At 37.8% G+C, this 18,013-nt stretch overlaps 1 protein-coding gene across 4 annotated transcripts in view; it reads right to left on the bottom strand.

The window, feature by feature from the left end:
• Positions 1-17,156, bottom strand: part of Cngl (Cyclic nucleotide-gated ion channel-like) — a 56,610-nt gene extending 39,454 nt beyond the window's left edge. For 3 of the 4 annotated variants that reach the window (XM_070997758.1, XM_070997757.1, XM_070997759.1), the window contains exon 1: positions 16,515-17,156. The gene's annotated coding sequence lies outside the window, so the exon portion shown is untranslated. Of the gene's footprint in view, positions 1-16,486 lie in introns of all 4 variants that reach the window. The other variant, XM_017068548.4, reaches the window with a different exon arrangement.
• Between the last annotated feature and the right edge of the window lie 857 nt (positions 17,157-18,013).

Genomic DNA, 18,013 nt, shown 5'->3' with positions numbered 1-18,013 from the left:
GATATCCACAGCTGCGGCCAAGATTGTAAGGACAAATATGTACAAAAAATAGTTCAAGGAATTTTAAATATATGTAGAACATTTCGGACAAACTAAAAAATACTACAAATGTATATGGTATTGTTTAAAATGCAAACCCTTTTTATCCTATTATCCTATTTGATTTTCAATAAAAAATCGTATGTGCTTATATTTAGGGAAAAAAATGTTACAACTAATATATTAAATGAAAATATTATAATAGTACATTTTTTTGTTGATACTTAGGCAAAATCTTACAACTTAAATACTAAAAATAAATACTGAATAGTTTTAAATACTTAAATACTACAGAATATAAAATAGTTCAAATTTGTTTTAACATTTAAGGGAATATGTTTCTGCAAATAAATAATAAATACTTAAATACTGCGAAATATAATAATATTATAGGTTGGGGGAAAAAATTTCAGCTTGAATACTACAAATAAATACTAAATACTACAAAATATAATAATAGTAAAGGTTGTAAAAATAGCTCTTAAAGCCTTTTATAGTAGATTCCGCAACGGCTGCTTGGGTTTGTATCTAACAGAACCAAAAAAAATAAAAGGGAAGAGAAAAATATTAATGATGGGCAAAACAAATACGAGATACTCGCAGTTAGATGTGTATCTAAATAGGGCATCGATAAATCTCCCCGAAAATACTCTGTGCTCGCTTGACCCACATTTCGCTCGAAAGTTCTTTTATTTTTCTTTATTCGAGCCAATTGCGTTTTCAGTTAGGTAAGAAACTCGCCCAGATTGTGCTTTGTCCTTTTATTTATCTTATACTTTCCTTGGTTTATTTTTGGTTTTCTTTTCTTTTTTCTTTTTTTTTTTTTTTTGGTTGGTGCGTGGTCCTTTTCGCAGTTTTCTTTTGGTTTTGTTAAGCAATCCCTTATCAACGATTATGTCAAATGTTTGGCCACTAAGTAGCCAAACTGCTGTCCACCAGGCTCGTCCTTCGTCCTTTTTTTTTGGGGGGCTTTTTGGGCTGCGACTTAAGACCGCAACAAGGAGCGAAAACAGGGTTCGTGTGTGTTATGAATATGAAGTTTTTTTCCTACTCCTGGGTAGTGGCCAAAGCCAAATGTTGCCATTGCCATGCATATAGCCGGACTTAAGTGATTCCGAGGGAAAGCGATGGGGATCTGGATTTGGAGTAGGTCAAGCAGCTGCTGCATAGACCCCTCCTCGGAAAAGCAAGCTCATGTAAATTTTGTAAACTGAGCCGCAGCATAAATTAGGATGAGGCCAGATTTGCATGAAAGAGCATCGCCCATCGCCCATGGATGAGTCCTCCAATGCCATTTCGCCATCTCAGCCTCCGGGGAGGTGGAGAATGAATGGCCATCGGGTGACGACTACGTGCTACCCACCTGATAATGTGATTAATATCGATTGTGTGTGCTCTGTGTGTGTTTGCCCAACGCCCACTGCAAAACGCACCCGATCACCCAGCAAATGTATGTTTAATGCGATTTTCGATAACAGTCTGCAAACAAAAAGTACACAACATAATCCCCACTATGTTTTTGCCTGTCAGACTAAATATCAATATTATTTCGCAATTTGCACAGTTTGGCTCACACACAAAAAGGACCAATGATTGCCTTTTTTTTTCAAATTTAATTTTTGTGCTCTCCATTTTTATGCCTTTTCTGTAACCAAAACACACAAATAAAGTATGTATTTAAGTCCAGAATGATACGCTATTATTATGGCAGAGCTAATAATAACCAAAATATATTTTTATATTCACAGAGCAATTCACTCAGCTTGTGAATAATAATGCAGCCAGAGTCCAGAACTAATGGTAGGTTTATGTTTCTTTTTTTAGATATTTGTAGCTCTTTTTGCCAGAGCAAAAAACTACAATGTTTCGAATGCAGACAGCAGTTGCCAAATAAAATGTAATGTCTACAAAAAAAAATACGCAGAAGTAAGTAAAATGTATAAAATATAGCTTCTTTGATTACATTTTGCTGCATAGAACACAATATATTCATACGTTTTAGTTAAATGAGATATTAAATGAGATTATTAAATGAGATCTTAACTGAAACGTATGAATATATTGCGCTCTATGCAGCAAATTATAATAAACTTTGGATTTACTTAAGAAATTAACAAAATTGAGGAGAAGAGCTGAAAAAATAAGACAACAATATAAAAGTAATATCCTTAAAGGGGGTATTTTAAAAATTAGAAAAATAAAGATTTAATAAGGAATAATGCTAAGAATGTTTGCATATTTTTCAATACAAAAGTATGCTAGTGATATGAAATATTAATGATATATTAATGAAATATTGAATTTAAATTACACTACGAGTGAAAAATAAGTCTTGATAATAAATTTTAATTTTTATGGTTTATTTATATGGTTATATAGATAATATTTGTCCTACTAAGTAAGGCTGTTTATGTAAGGTGTACTTTAATATAAAATAAATAGTTCAATAAATTGCTAGAAAATTTAAACGCTTTATATACTACCCAATCGCCGTCGAATCGAGACTACCCCGATAATCAGGCCGTTCGAGGTGGGTCTATGGTTATGCGTTTTGGCTTTCAGGCAGCTCGTTACGTGGATTGCCTCATGCATAAACATGACACTCAGTCAACGCCACTCACATCCACATCCGCATCCGCCTGCCAACCCACTTTCAACCCGATTTCCACTTGCCGAGATGAAGCAATTTGTGCCTCTGTGATTTTGTATCAATTGCCATGGGTATGGCCGCGGGGGAATTGCTCATACGCCGCGTAAGCCGGCAGCGTAATAAATTCTTTGGTAGCTGTGGCACCTCTTAAACCGATTTATTTATCGCCCGGCCAGCAGCTAAAAGCCAAAACCCAAGAACCGAAACCCTTGCCAGCCAGCCAGCCAGCCAGACACACACTCACTCACAATAATAAAGGTCATATATCAGCTGGGATAGCTGCCGGGAAGATGTCTTCCTGTTTTGTCTTCGATTCGAATCGGGGATTGCCTGCCGTTGATTTATTTCCCAACCCAAACCAACCAAACCCAACCCAACCCATGGGCGGAAACCCTTTGGAGACTATGCAAATAAGCCAGAGAGCTGCGTGAAATTCAATTAAAAGAAAAACAGTTTTCTGCTTTTCCCTGTGAGGCGAGGTATAACGCAATTACGTGGAGCACATCCTACTCTGCCTTCAGACCGTCGAGCATAAATCCGTAACCGAAAGCAATAAAATTATTAAGCCAAGAGCACAGAGAACGAGTATGAATAAAGTGAACTCTGGGGAAATGAGGGCACACATCACGGATCCGGGATCCTCCTGCATGAAACATGATGCAATGAACGCAATCACCAGGCATTATCATCATATATCCCCCTCTGGCAAAGTGAAAAATCATTCGCAAAGACGTTGAATTTTTAATGCACTTTGGCTCTCTGGATTTTTTGCGGCTGACTCCTGACTCCTGAATTCTGTATTCCGTATTCCGTATGCTGTATCCCCAGACCTGGCATCATCCGCATCGGATGACTGGCTGTGATGGCACTTTTAGTGCTCCAGTCACCCAGCTTACGTAATCGCCGACTCCTTGGAGTTCGCTTTATTTTTTTTGGCCACCTGCTCGGCGATGTGTGGATGCTTGGCTAGTTAGCATTCGAATTGCTCCACCAGGCGTATACGTAATGCGGCGCTGTCGCTTTCAAAATTACTTTGCGGCCCACTAGGCGTATGCGTAATATGGCAAGACTAAGGGTACCAAATTGCCAGGCATAAATTTCGCACGAAGTGTATTGAGGTCCTTTAAATTTCCTTAGTCTGTGACATTTACATGGAATTCATTTGCTTTGCCTTTGCTCCACCCTACCCCCCAATATCTGTCTTTAATGGGGAAATGAAATCATTTATAAAAACTAACTCCACCGGTCGTATAAGTAATGTAGGAATACTTAACGGACAAGAGAGCGAGAAATATTTTCTTTTGAAATTTAGAGGATGAAAATCATTATAGGCTTCAGTTTAGCCGGAACTTAACTTAATCTTTAGTTAAAAAATTCTATATTAAATTGTTTTTTTTTCATATATTTTAATGCTAGTAAATGAATTATGACTTTAAAAGTTTTTACGAGTAAGACAATATTAAAATTCGTTATAATTACCCAATTAATTCAAGCTGCACAAAGCTCATAGTGCATAGAAGTTGGAATCTATTTAACCGGACCTCAAACTAACCTTTAGTTTAAAAAAAATCTAAATTAAATTATTTATTTTTTGAATATTTTAATGCTAGTAAATCAATTACTATGTTTATGCTATGAATATCATGCATTCTCCAGAACATGAAATTATAATAGCCCCTGTTTATGCAACACAGACAAATTCATGAAATGATATTAGTAAAGCTGTCAAATCTTTTGAATTTTATATAGAGCTCTATAGAGTAGTAGGCTGTGAAGTAGGCTGTGCCTCAGCATTTCGTAAATTGGGACTGAATTCATAGTCAACTTTAATTATAACTTCTAGAGTTTTAAAAGTAAAATAATATACAATTTCGTTAAACTTACGCAATATGTGTAAATTGTATTTTGTATTTTTCAGAACCTAAGTCTAATGAAGTCCCTGCATCTGATTCATGCTCTCAATCGGGCATCCTTCACTGATTTCACTGATTCCACCGAATATATAACCCAGAAGCTCTCTGTCTCCATCGAGCGAAATGGATGGTAAATAGGATCGATTTAACCCCGTTTGCAGGAGCAAACGTTCGATAGGCAATGGTGGCAATCGCTGCAATTACCTATCGCCATCGCAGTTTGCGGCCAGGTGGGTGGTGCTGATTTAAGGACCTGCGCCCGCAGGCCTTGCTCCAAATGTGCGCTGGCTTGTCGACTGGCAAGGACCTGCCGCCACTGCCACTGGCTGCTTATCCACATCCTCATTCCCATCCCCATCCCCATTCCCATCACCATCACCATTCCCATCCCCATTCCCCGACTGGCTCAACAATTTTTCAATGTCGGAACTTTTTCTGCGGGTGCTGCTTCGGCTGCTTGGCCACCTTTCCTTTCCAGCGGCTTGAAAAATTGAAAAATTGAAAAACGTTTTAATGGCAGTGGCAATGGAAATTAATGGCCACGCCAGTTGGCGGGCGTTTAATTTTCCTCAATCGCAACCAAATGCCGTATTACGCATACGCCGCATGTCCGCGCGCCGAGTTAATGCAATTTGGCGAGAGGGCATTGCAGGAAAAAAGGGGCGGCTGATGTGGATTAGCCTGAATTGGCTTAACACCACAGAGGCCGGGATAATAAAGCGTTCCCACCGGACACGTCGCTTCGATAACGATAAATTACGAAGGGGAATTGCAATCGCTTCCACTCGACTAAGCAGCCTTACTGCGTTAGTTAAGGTAAATAAAACAATATCCGCATGATGAAGCTGATTAAGTTGTAATATTGAGACAAATTAATTCATGAGTATTTGCTTTTTAAGCCACCAACTCTTTTCAAATGTAAATAAGTCACATATGCATATGCTATTTATAATTAAAAGTTGACTTTAAAGCATAATTTGTAATATTCAGAAAAATAAACTATGGGCTATATTTATTAAATGAGGAATTTTATAAAAATGTTAATAAAATGTTTCAGCCCATGGCATATTTTAAATTTGATTTTAAACCACGTTAAAGCTGATTTAGTTGTAGTTTCAATTACAGCAGAACATTTCCAAATTAAATATCTGTAATGGTTGTAATGATAATAAATGATTGCTGGCTTATTTAAACAACTTCAGGGCTTGGAAATTATCCCCAAGCATTAAAGCCAAATCCATAATGTTATTATTTAATAAATGATTGTGTATATAATACTTTAAGCATTAAACCAGCGCAATAGTCAAAAGTCGAAATGAAAGTGTGCTCTAAACTCATAAAATACAATTTAAATCCTTTGAATTTAATACTAACGGTTGCCAAGAGTCCGAATAAACAGCATTTATTTATTTACCAATCTATTAAATATTCCATAGTCATGTTGAAAATGTCGAAACGAATAAAGCGAAATGTGGGGAAAATGTAAAACCAAGGACGCTTACAAAAAAGTTACCTATAAAATATGCATGGATAAAATTGTACGTCTATCTTTAGCAAGAAATGTGGGTATTTTAAAGCCAATTGATTTTTCGCCTGTTACGGCTAACAAAACAAACGCATAAATAAGTTATTATTGACAAGTGCCGATTCGATTGCGAGTGCCGTCTTTTTGCTGAGAATTTGATAATCCAATCGTAGGCACAATGCAGGCATATCCTAACATCCGCCCGTCACTTTCACACACACACACACACACGTACACTTGTATATGTATAAGCCCATTTCCGGTCCAACCCCATTTTCGCTTCCATTTTCACTCTTACTTTCACATCGACACACACTTCATTGGATTGGCCCTTTTAATGCCTTTGCACTTAATTGCACCGCTCGGCAAAAAAAAAACATGAAAAACGAGAGGTGACGAAAGCATAAGCAGCATAATTATTTAACGCCTCGCATCAATCAACTTTTGTCTGGCTGTGAAGTGTAAGCTAATTAGCTTAAATATTTAATTGAGGCAAATAAAATCTGGTTGGATGGAAGGTGGGTTTTTGGGGGAGGTTGAAAGTATGCAAGGAGCATATTTTCGCACCCACAGAGAGCGGCACGCACACACATAATTGGCATCAACTCGTTCGCAGGCCCAATTCTCGTACCCATCTGAAAATCCCCCCCAGTTTCCACATCCACCTTATCATCCTCCTCCTTGGCCTGTCAATTCAAATTCAAATGATGAACGGTGGAGGGGGGGGTTTAGGCGTGCAGATGAACGGTGGGCGGGGCTAGGTCACAGTTAGTCAGTCAGGACCCCCGCATGTGCGTCAAATTACTTCCGCTGGATTTGAATTTGTTGTTAAGGCTGGCGACACAACATGCACTGGCAGAAAGAACCTACAGGATCCATACCATTGTTAAAATCCCTTAAAATATTATATATACGTAATTTAAAAACGCAATTACTTTTAATTTTTGTTTTTCCGAATGAGAGAGGGTTCCAAAAATCAAAGGTCTTGCAAAAATTAATAATGATGCCAAAAAGTATGCAACATTTTCATTTAAATCTGGAAAACCGATGAAGCATTACAAAGGACTGTCAAGTCTGTCAGGAAGCTCAGAAAATGTTTACATACTGTTTTTACATTAAATTTACTAGTTGAGAAGTGGTGTTTAGTATAATTCTAAGAAGAATAAACTCACAGAATTATTATTTATTATTTTAAGTACATATAATTTACTATTTTTTACTATATTTATATATTTTATTCCAGTGCAGCGAGTGAAACAAGGTAACCAGCTCAGAAAAGGTCTCAGCTGGCTGAGCTTGTTTCCATCAAATGGCGCACGCACACAGACAGCCGCACACGCACACGCACTCACACAATTACGCGAATGACAGGAAAAGTGAGCACAATGCGCATGAAAGCGTAAAAAGCAACAGAGATGGCAAAGTGCCGCAGCAGGAAGCTGAAATGTGTATGCAATGAGCGAGGAGAGAAATGGAAAAATTATAAAATACGCATACACCAGCTAACCCACACTGGCACACTGGCACACTCGCACACACCCACGACGGGGCAAATGAATGCCAATTAAGCCTACACTTGAACCCCAGCCTCGTCGAAGGACGAAGGACGCCGAATGAAAGGCGCAATGCCGCGCACCATCCTCACTGGCAATCAACAAAAGACGCTCGTCGAAATAATAAATGCGTTAAAAAAGGCAAAACACACGGACACGAAAACATATAGTACCTACACGCAAGCACGCTCTTCATGTATGCACTCAAAGAAAAAATGCCCTTTTAGCTGGGGAAAAGCTATTACTATAAGATAGATCTCATTCACATTTGTCTAAAAGTATGCTACAATATATTCTTAATCCCAAAAGTGCAATAGATTCGTTTCTTTTTCACTGCATACTTTTGGACACCTTTATGGGTGATTACAAAACTCTATTGATATTTATTAAGCCTCCTAGCACTTGAGTTATAACAACTACAAATAATAACGTTTTAGGTATATCACAAAATTATATAGAGATCTTTAGAATTTTCAGAGGGCCTTTAAAAGTTAGCGTATTGATGTGAAAAGCAACTGGAGAAAAATAGAAATATTATATAATAATACAATAATTATATTTGTAATCAATGATGAAAGCCTAAGTTGGTTAGGTCCCAACATACGTATAACTAGACAAATTTGTAAGTGAGTTAAATCCAAAAGTTAATTCTGCAAATATTATTATTCAAATTAGATTTCTTCTTTCAACAAAACTTTGTTCCTCAGTAAATATTTTTGGAATTCTTTGTATTTGGTTTATCTTTTGATAAACTTGATTCGATCTGGAAACATAACATGCGCAAACCCTCTTATTTTTTAAGGCCTGCAGTTTGACCTGAACTTCACACCCATTGAAACAGCCAAGGACTAAACACTTTTTAAAGTAAATACATTAAGAATCCATCGATCATTACTTGAGACTGATTTTTTCCGTGTACAAGCATCCTGACAGGCTTACATGTGTTGGTCTTGTGTAAAATAAAAGGACGCAGTGCAGGGGCGTGACGAAGTGGGGCTGAAGGTGCCTTCGAGTGAGGGGGGGCCCTCAGAAAACAAGCCATCTCAAGTCAAGTCGAGGCGCAAACACAAAAAGGGAAATTGTAATAAAAATAATTGACAACTATTTGACATGCCTCATGTCCGCACACACGAAAAGGCCATGCAAACAGCCCCCGAAAAAAAAAGTGTGAGGGGGGTTGGGTTTAGTGGGCGGTGTTCTCATGTGTGCTTTTCTCATGGACGCCCCCTGAAGTCCCTGGTGTGCATTTACAGAGGCTTCTTCAAGTCATTTGGCTGCCTTTCGAGTGGAATTCCCCCTCTCATGCCCCCAAGCTGGCCACATTTTGGGTTTCTGTATGTATAAAGATGATATTTCATCGGAAGCTAATTGATGGATGCCTCCTAAATTATGCCTTCCGCACTTTCAAGTTTTTTTTATTCATATTTCAAAGCAAACTTGGGCTGCTACATGGTGATTTGAGGGCACAAAAAATATTATTATAAATGTGATTTATATTACAAACTTTTGTAAATGTAAAGGAAATGCAAGGAGGAAAATCTTGGACTCTATGAAAATTTTGAAGCACTAATGATTATGATTAACTAAAAAAAATAAAAAGTTACCTGGGCTGGTGAAAAAATTTATAAATTAAAATTTAAACTTACTTTATTTCATAAACAATAAATTAGAATCAAATTCTCTTGCATTAAATACAATTGCAATATCAAAAGTCCGAAAATTTCTCAACACTTTTTTTTTTTAACACTTAGGAGCATTAGTCAACACTTTTTTTAACTCTTAGGAGCATTGATAAGTATATCTTTAAATTGGAAAAATTTCTTTACCTAGATTTGAGTACTGCTGGTAATATTTACAATAAACTTTCTAAAAATGTCACAAGGACGGGAAATTTTTCTCAAAGTGAGTAAAAAAATGTGAGGACAGGGGACAATCCATTTTAGCCTTTGACCCGAGTCTGAAATGTGTGTGCCAGGGTCTGCAACCCTTTTAAGACGAACCCCATGATTGATTGCAGCTCCGCCGACTGAGGCGTACAATCAATTTCTCGCATAATTAAATAAAAGTCGCACAAAAAAAGCAGATACCATCAAGATTCATTTTTGCATAACGCAGTAAATTATGTTTGATTGATTCGCTGTCCGAGATGAAACAAAAAAGGTTGACCCAGCGGGGTTGAATGTGTATGTGGAACCCAATCAAAATGGAAATTAATGGTAAGGAGTGTCTGTTACACGGCGCATTCCCCGCATTCGAATGGAACACGTTCCGGCTAATAGGCACGTACCACGCAGTTGCCAAGATGCGGCGATAAAGCTGGCTGGCAAATGAGTTAGTTCGCCGGTGAGTTTGTGGGGACAGCTCACGGAATTGGTGGCCAGAAGTCAGTGCCAATTCTCAGTCCCCCAATTCTCCAGCCACTTGGCCACCCAATCACCAAGTCACCCAGCCACCCAAATGGATCCAAAGGACCAAAGTGCCAAAGACCCAGAGAGCCAAAGAACCAAAGGAGGCCAAATGAAGACGCTTCCCTCCAGCTTAACGAAGGTAACAACGATTTTTATGGTTCTCGGTATTTGGCTTCACGGGCAATCGAAAGTTAGGGTAAACACAGACCCAAAAAAAGTGGAGGAAGTAAAATTCAAGTAAATGGGTAAAAGAAGTGGAGCTCAAATGGGTGGCTTAGGGGGATGGAAAGTGCCTTGTTAAAGGTTTAATATTAGAAGAAAGGATGGGTGAACCTTTAGGAATTACATTCAAAACCTTATAAAAAATATTTGAGTTATAGGGATATCTTCAAACTATTTAAAACACTTATGAAAGCGACTAAAAGTATGCAATAAAAAATTTTCCCATTTAGTTCTTAAGGAATTTGCGATTTTAAATATATTGCTGCATACTTTTAGGCACCCCCAAAAGTCACTTCTGTGGCACTCTCGACTAATTTGGATTTTAGTCACAAGCCTAAGGGAATATTTCTTTCAAATGCCTTCTGCATAGCTTGGCACATTTGGTATCTCAAGAATTAATTTTAATCCATTTGTTTTCCTAATCTATTCTATATTTTGCCCCATTCACATTCACATTCCCTATTATTCTCACTTGGCAGCCGGAACAAAGCGAAAAAATCGCATTGTAAAAACATGCAATGCTCAACTCTTTTCGAACGATCAAATCTCCTCTTTTTCACACAACCCCCACGGGCTCTTTTACATTCTCGGCAGCGTAATAACATTTATAAATAATCTCTATAAAACCTTTTTCAACTTGGCATCCATTACGGACACATTTGTCCGGACTCTGGACTCCGGACTACGGACTCCGGAGTCCGCACACCAGACTCGTTCGCACGAGGACACAGATCCTGGCAGACCATAAAATCAAATCAACTGAAAAGTAACAAAAAACTTGGCCAACTAAATGCAATTTATGAAAAAGCACACACTATCGGTGTCGGCCAGTGTGAGACTGTGTATGTGTGTGTGAGTTTGGGGGTGTGTGTGTGTGACAGGGATACAATGGAGCAATGCAGCCGCTCCTTGGCTTGCACTTGTATGTGTGTGCCCTGAGTGCATTTCGTGCGTTGGCAGCTCATCGTTGGACTCTGTAATTTCATTAGGGCAGTAGGGCAAACGCACACAGTTACAGTACACCCACACACACACATGGACAGAGAAGAAAAAAACCTAATGTTTAAAATTTATATTCTTCAGCTATCCCACTTTTTAAAGGCACTTTAGATATGTTTATTATAAACAAAATAAAATTAAATCTACATGCCTTTGGTTCATGTGCACACAATATTGACATTCTAATTTTAATAAAAACTTATTAAGAATTTTGATTGTAATTTTAAAACACATTCAGTCTGATTTTAACAAAAGTGTCTAAAAGTATGCAACAACACACCGCAAATCCGGAAAAGGATAGGACGAACATTACTCCGAATAATATAAAAGATAAAAGACAGTCTTTTAAAAATAGTCAAACTATATTTTTTTTCTTTATAAGACTAGGTTTAGAACTAATGTTTCAATGGATTTCTTACAAGAATTGTTATAACAATAATAAAGACCAACAAAAAATCTGTCGGTTTTCCAGAATCTATAGAATTTTATATGTGTTTCGGAGTATATTTGTCTGATATTACGAAAAAAATTTTTAAACCCTAGTTTGATTTAAATCCTCTACTTGCTTTGAAACGGATTTAGTTACAGAAAGATTTGCTTTTAAGAGGAAGTTTGGTTGGAAACTTGAAAATTGTAGAATGTTATTTATAAATTCAAGATTTTAGCTCGAATGCAATTTCAAGTGTTTATTTGGTATTCTAAAAATACGATTGCGGCATGTTTAAAAATATATTTACATACCATCTATTGGAACTCAGTGTAAACCACAAGATGGTAAAAACTTGGCGTTTTTCCCCTGTGCACAAATGCATTTAAGTTGAGCGTACGAACACGAACAAAGTAAGGACGTGTTAAGGAGCTGAGCTGAAATTCAGTTCACTTTCACTTTGGGGCTCATGCCGGAAAACCCCTCGCACCCCCCCCCTGCCACACCCCCGCCCTCCCCCTTTTGCGAGAGCCATTCAATCAATAAAAAGGGAAATCTCCGCCCGGCATGGCATAGTTTTTCATGCCAGCTGCGAATGCACGATGAAATCAAAAAGGCTTTAACAATTCTTTTGGTCTTATGCGCGTACCATATTATGTAATTGTAGGGCTCACACACACACACACGAATATATATAAAAACACACACACACGGTTACAGAGAGTCCTGTGTGAGTTGTGTTCTTGTGTGTGTGTGTGGGAGAAGCACTTCATTTCTTGGCATTTTCTTTTGGCATTTCGCATAAAGAGAGAGACGAAGAGACGCACACACATGGTCTTCTAGGTTTTTATTATTATTGCTGTCACACATACACTCGCAGGCGGGGAGAGAGTCCTTTACACGGATACAGTCACACTCACATTCGCACTCACTAGCAAAGATGTCGTCTGCTTGCCATTGTCCTTCCTTCATAGTCGGCATCTTTGGCATTTTTCTTCTTCAGCTCTCTCCGTGTCTCTTTCTCAACGCTTTCTCCACTCTCTCCCCCTCTTCATCTTCTTCTTCCTTCAAGCATCCTGTAAGCGCGCGAGTGTGTGTGTGTCTGTGTGTGCCTTACTTTTGCCGCTTCTGCTTCAGTGTTTATTTTGTGAACACACACATTTCGAATGTGACTGGCCGAGTGTCATTTTATTCTCTCTTTCTCCCCTCTCTCTTTCTCCGCCTCCCCCTCCTCTTATTCTTATCCTTAATCCGCCAGGATTATGTGTGTGTGTGTGTGAGTGGCGAGTGCGCGAGTGCTTGTGTCATTGCCATTAATTAAACACGTTTATAGCCAGTCCAACAACAACAACAAAAAGGAAAAGTGGCATAAAAATATAAATAAAGTGGGCTGAGGAAAACAAAAATGCAAAAAAAAAGAAAAAAAGGAAACAGGAAACAGGACCAAAAATAAAAGACCGGCAGGCGGGCGGCCACTTTGCACATTAAATTATCGATTATGACATTCATTCACAGTTCCGAACGAAAATAGCATCAACAGCAAAATCAGCTGCCAATCTGGCTAAAAAGGTTCCAAAGAGCCCAGCCCTCCCGTCGGGCCATCAAAGTCGCCAAACGACCAGCGGCGAGCAAACAAACAAGCCAGCATTTTCGGGCGGGCATACACGGCGTATGGGCAATGTCAGTGGGACACTGCCGTCAATGGGGATTCCCCACGTCCGCTGGTGTGTAAAGTACTGGTCAAGATAATAGCAACAATCAAGCTTTGATCCCCAATGCTCTAAAAATTATGGCGGATGCTACAGAAATCTTTACAATTCTGTTCACACTCGTATAGGTGTCTAAAAGTATGCAATGTGTAAAGTACTGGTCAAGATAATAGCAACAACCAGGCTTTGATCCCCAATTCTCTAAAAAGTATGGAGGATGCTATAGAAATCTTTAAAATTCTGTTAACACGTGTACAGGTGTCTAAAAGTATGCAATGTGTAAAGTACTGGTCAAGATAATAGCAACAACCAAGCTTTGATCCCTTTGATTCTCTAAAAATTATGGAGGATGGTGCAGAAATCATTTGAATTCTGTTAGCACTTATAGATGTGTCTAAAAGTATGCAGTGCAAAAATAACGTCTTATTTTCTAATTAATCTGTTGGGCTTTAGTTAGCCAAGTATTTGTTACTTTAATTTCACCACATTAAAGAGTAAATATAAAGTCCTTCCATAAAGTTCTAACTGTAAGAAGTGATTTCAAACTCATTGCGATTTTACCCAAAACTTCCCAAAAGTTAAATATCTTTTTAAAAATGCTAGACATCAACTTAAATGGGAATGTGAAATATTCTTTTAAGAAATTACTTTATTATTATTTATTTGTTATTAAAAAGTCAAAACTTTCTTTTATGACAGTGATTTATTATGACACTGTAGCCAATAAATTACTTCTGTATACTTTTGTGTTTTCAGAAAGTGATTTATAAGACTTTATAATATCAGCATATAATATAATGTGATATATATAAACATATGATATTTAGAAATGCGTTCTTTAATGTCTTAATGTCAAAATAATTTAAAAAAAGACGAATGGATATTTACAACATTTATTTTGTGTGTCAAAAAAAATATATTTGGAATAACTAGGCATAGTATAAACAGATTTGCAAGTAATAATAAATATTTTCAATTAAAAATGGTTAATGGTTATGTTCTTTTTTATATGTATTTATGATATTTAATTTTAATATTGAATTATATATTTATTTCAAACCAGGTTAAAGCATTCTTTTAAAATATTTGAAAAGCCGAACCACGAAAAAGTACCAACTTCAAAAGACTTTATTTTGAAATATAAAAAGAAAAATGCACTCCTATTATTCTGACCACCGGTGTACTTTCCCCATCCACATGTTCCGATGTGTTTGCTGCTGGGACAGGCAAATTTATATTCGACAAGCGACAAATGGCAAAATGTTGGGGGCAACAAAGCGCACTTTGCATTCCGGCCATTTTGCAACGCCGAATTTTACAGCGATGTGGCAATTAAATTAAACTCGGTTTCGTATATCCATTAATTAAAATGCAACCAACATGATGCAGCCGAATGTCATTTAATTGGTAACTCAAACTCTGCTGATAATTTTTGAATTTTCTTTGACCCAATTGCTAATTACAATTTTAAAAGACTCAAAAATATCGAATGATCTACCGCGAAAAGTTTTTAATTGGAAACTCGAGGACCTGCAAGGCCAATTTTTGGTCATGGTAAATCATTAAATTTCATTTCGAAATAATGAGCAATTATGTGGAATTAAAAACCAAAATTGACGTTAATCCAGGCTAAAAACATTTGAACCAATAATTATTTATGCTATCTCGATTATTATAAATGCAAGGGGTTATTAAGAATAATACATATATGCAAGTATTTCAAAGCCAGAATATATAACAATGTGAATAATATAATAAGTAACTAAATTTAGAAATTATTCAAATATTTTAAACTTTAGAAATGATTTGTATATATGGTAATATTAAAACTGTTAATAATTATTTATGCTAATTCGATAATTATAAACACAAAGAGGTTATTAAGTATAAATAAATATATGAAAGTATTTCAAGGACAGATTAAATGTAATATAATATCAATAATTAAATAGTTAACGAAGTTTACAAATTATTCAAATAAATCTAATTCCAAATATTGTTTATCTATGTTATGCTTTCAAAATGGTTAGTTTCATAAACTTAGTTTAACCTTTTATTCTTTTGAAAGTATTTATGATATGTCAGTCAGGCGGGAATCCCACATCAAATGGAAAAGTTGCAAATCTAAAATGTATGCCTATCCAAATACAACAATGGCACACATGAGGGCCCCGAAATACGCAAAATTATTGCCCGCATTCCGACACAACACCCATAATCACTCAATTTTCAAGCCAACCCCTCATCAAATTCCCAAATCCCCAGCCCCTCCGGCAGCCGAAATTCCCGACTTTCGAAAATGCCCATACAAAAAAAAATATCATTAGGGGCCTTCGCAGAGCAAAAAGGGAAAACTTTATTAATAATGAAGCTAATAGAGTTTTGAGGACCACCCCCGAAAAAAAAAAAAAAATAAAATAAGCAAAGAAATTACAGCCAAACAGGCAGGAAAAAAAAGAGGAGGAAAAGGAAAATTTGGTCAGTGGCTCAAGGAGCTGTAAAAATAACAAGGCGCAGACAAGAGGCGGCAGTGGCAAAAGGCCTAAAAATCGAGGGTGGCACAAGGACTGTCACACAGACAGCACACTAGCAGACACACGCACACATGCACACCCTGCCACACACACACACACACACACCAAAAGCGATTGAGTAATTTTTTTGCCCCCTCAGTCACACACAACTTCATTAGACGAACTCGTAGATGCTTTGGGGTTTCTGGCGGGGATTGGCATTGCTATCCAACTTAGGATGTCGTGTTATATAAATAAAAATGCTAAAACGCGGTCAAGTAACCGCTGGCAATTAAATGTTGGCATTAGTTTTGCGTAATCTGTCAACTAATTGGCACAAAACCACACACACTCAGACACCCAGGAAAGCAGGACAGTTGCCTTGACTTTGGGTCACAAATTGGATTAGAAGAAGACTGATAAATAATACCCACTTAACGCAAGGAAAATAGCAAAAGCTATCCCTAAAAATATTTTTTTTAAATCATATATATATATAATATTTTAAATACGATATTGTTTAGTTACATCTGGTTTTTGGTCACATTTCACGCACATTTGCAGCAGTCCTTCATCCTTGTTGTGGGTTGTAATTCCTATGTCGATGATGCTGTTGTTTTTGTTATTATAAGCTTTTATATTTCTTGTTGTTGTTGTTGTTCTATTTGCACACTCGTGTTCAAACCGCACAGTAACAAAAATTACCAAAAAAAAGAACTTAACACTGGCACTTCCAATTCGTATCCCTCTCTATATTATTTATAATTTTGGCTCAGGCACATTTATATTATAATATTTTCTTCAGCTTAGCTGGTTGGGTTCCGGTTTTTTTGCTCTTCTATTTTCCTTTTTTTTTTTTTTTGGCACTCTGCTTGCTACATTTGTATTATTTTTCATTTGCTGTTGGCCTAATGTTGCAATGTTGAAATTAGGAACAAGAACGAGAAAAAAAATTTGGATCTTCTGGCACACTGACACTGGAATAATCCTTCAGTTCCGCTGGGTACACAGAGTTTGTTGTTGTTGTTGTGTGGATACGGTTCGGTTTTTTGGATAGTTGGATTTTTGGCTGGCTGACTGGCTGACTGTGGCTCGACTGAAGAGGACTGAAGACCACTCAGAGGGCGATGATGATGGGAGGCGAGCGCACGCTGGCTCCGCACCACATGACCGCACTACACGCTGACAGTTTGGCACTGAGCAGGAGCTGGAGCAGGACCACGACCAGGAGCTAGCTTATCAGCCGAGCCGAGAGCCCGAATCCTCGAATCCCCGACAGCCCGACAGCCCGAAAGGACGAAGGCCCGAAGGCCCGAATGCCCCGAAGAACCGAGAGTCCTTCCTTCTCTGCGCGTGTGTGTTGGTGGCGATGGCGTTGGATGAGAAGGAGGAGGTCCTGGGGAGGATATGCGCGACTGTTACAAAAAAAAATTTGTAGCCAAGCCCAAAGCCAGCCCTGTCGCCTCCGCATCGCCACCTCTCACCCCCCAAAACCTGCCCCCCCGCACTCACACGTTCATTGAGGAAAGCCCAGCATCAGCAGAGCAGCAGGAGCGGCGACGAGCGGCGGCAGAGCTGCGGCGGCAGCAGCAGCAGCATCAGGACTCCAGGCGAAGCGAAACCCAACGAAGTGAACCGAGCCGAACCCAATTCGAGCCGAGAGCGGGGTCCCCACTCCGCCGGCGGAACAGCCCGTTGGGAAATGGAGCAATAATATCCGGGGGAATTTCAAGGGCCAAGGATTAGTCGAATTTTATAAGCAAATTATACCTGCTATTTGAAACTAAAGGGATTAATATGATTACTTAAGAAAGTACATCACTTAATATTTATATATTTTATTATATTTTATTAGTATTTATTATTTAATACTACAAATTGAAGACAATTTATCAAGGATAAGTTAAAAAAAAAATATTAGTCATTAGCAATAATATTCGGGGGAATTTCGGAAACCAAGGATTATTCGAGTTTTATAAGCAAATTATCCCTGCTATTTAAAACTAGGTGGAATATATATTAGTTAATAAAATACATCTACTCATATATATTTCG

The sequence above is a fragment of the Drosophila suzukii genome, chromosome X, assembly GCF_043229965.1.
Source record: "Drosophila suzukii chromosome X, CBGP_Dsuzu_IsoJpt1.0, whole genome shotgun sequence".
Taxonomy (NCBI): Eukaryota; Metazoa; Arthropoda; class Insecta; order Diptera; family Drosophilidae; genus Drosophila; species Drosophila suzukii.
The sequence above is the reverse complement of the archived record's forward strand: the minus strand, read 5'-3'. Positions and strand labels throughout refer to the sequence as shown.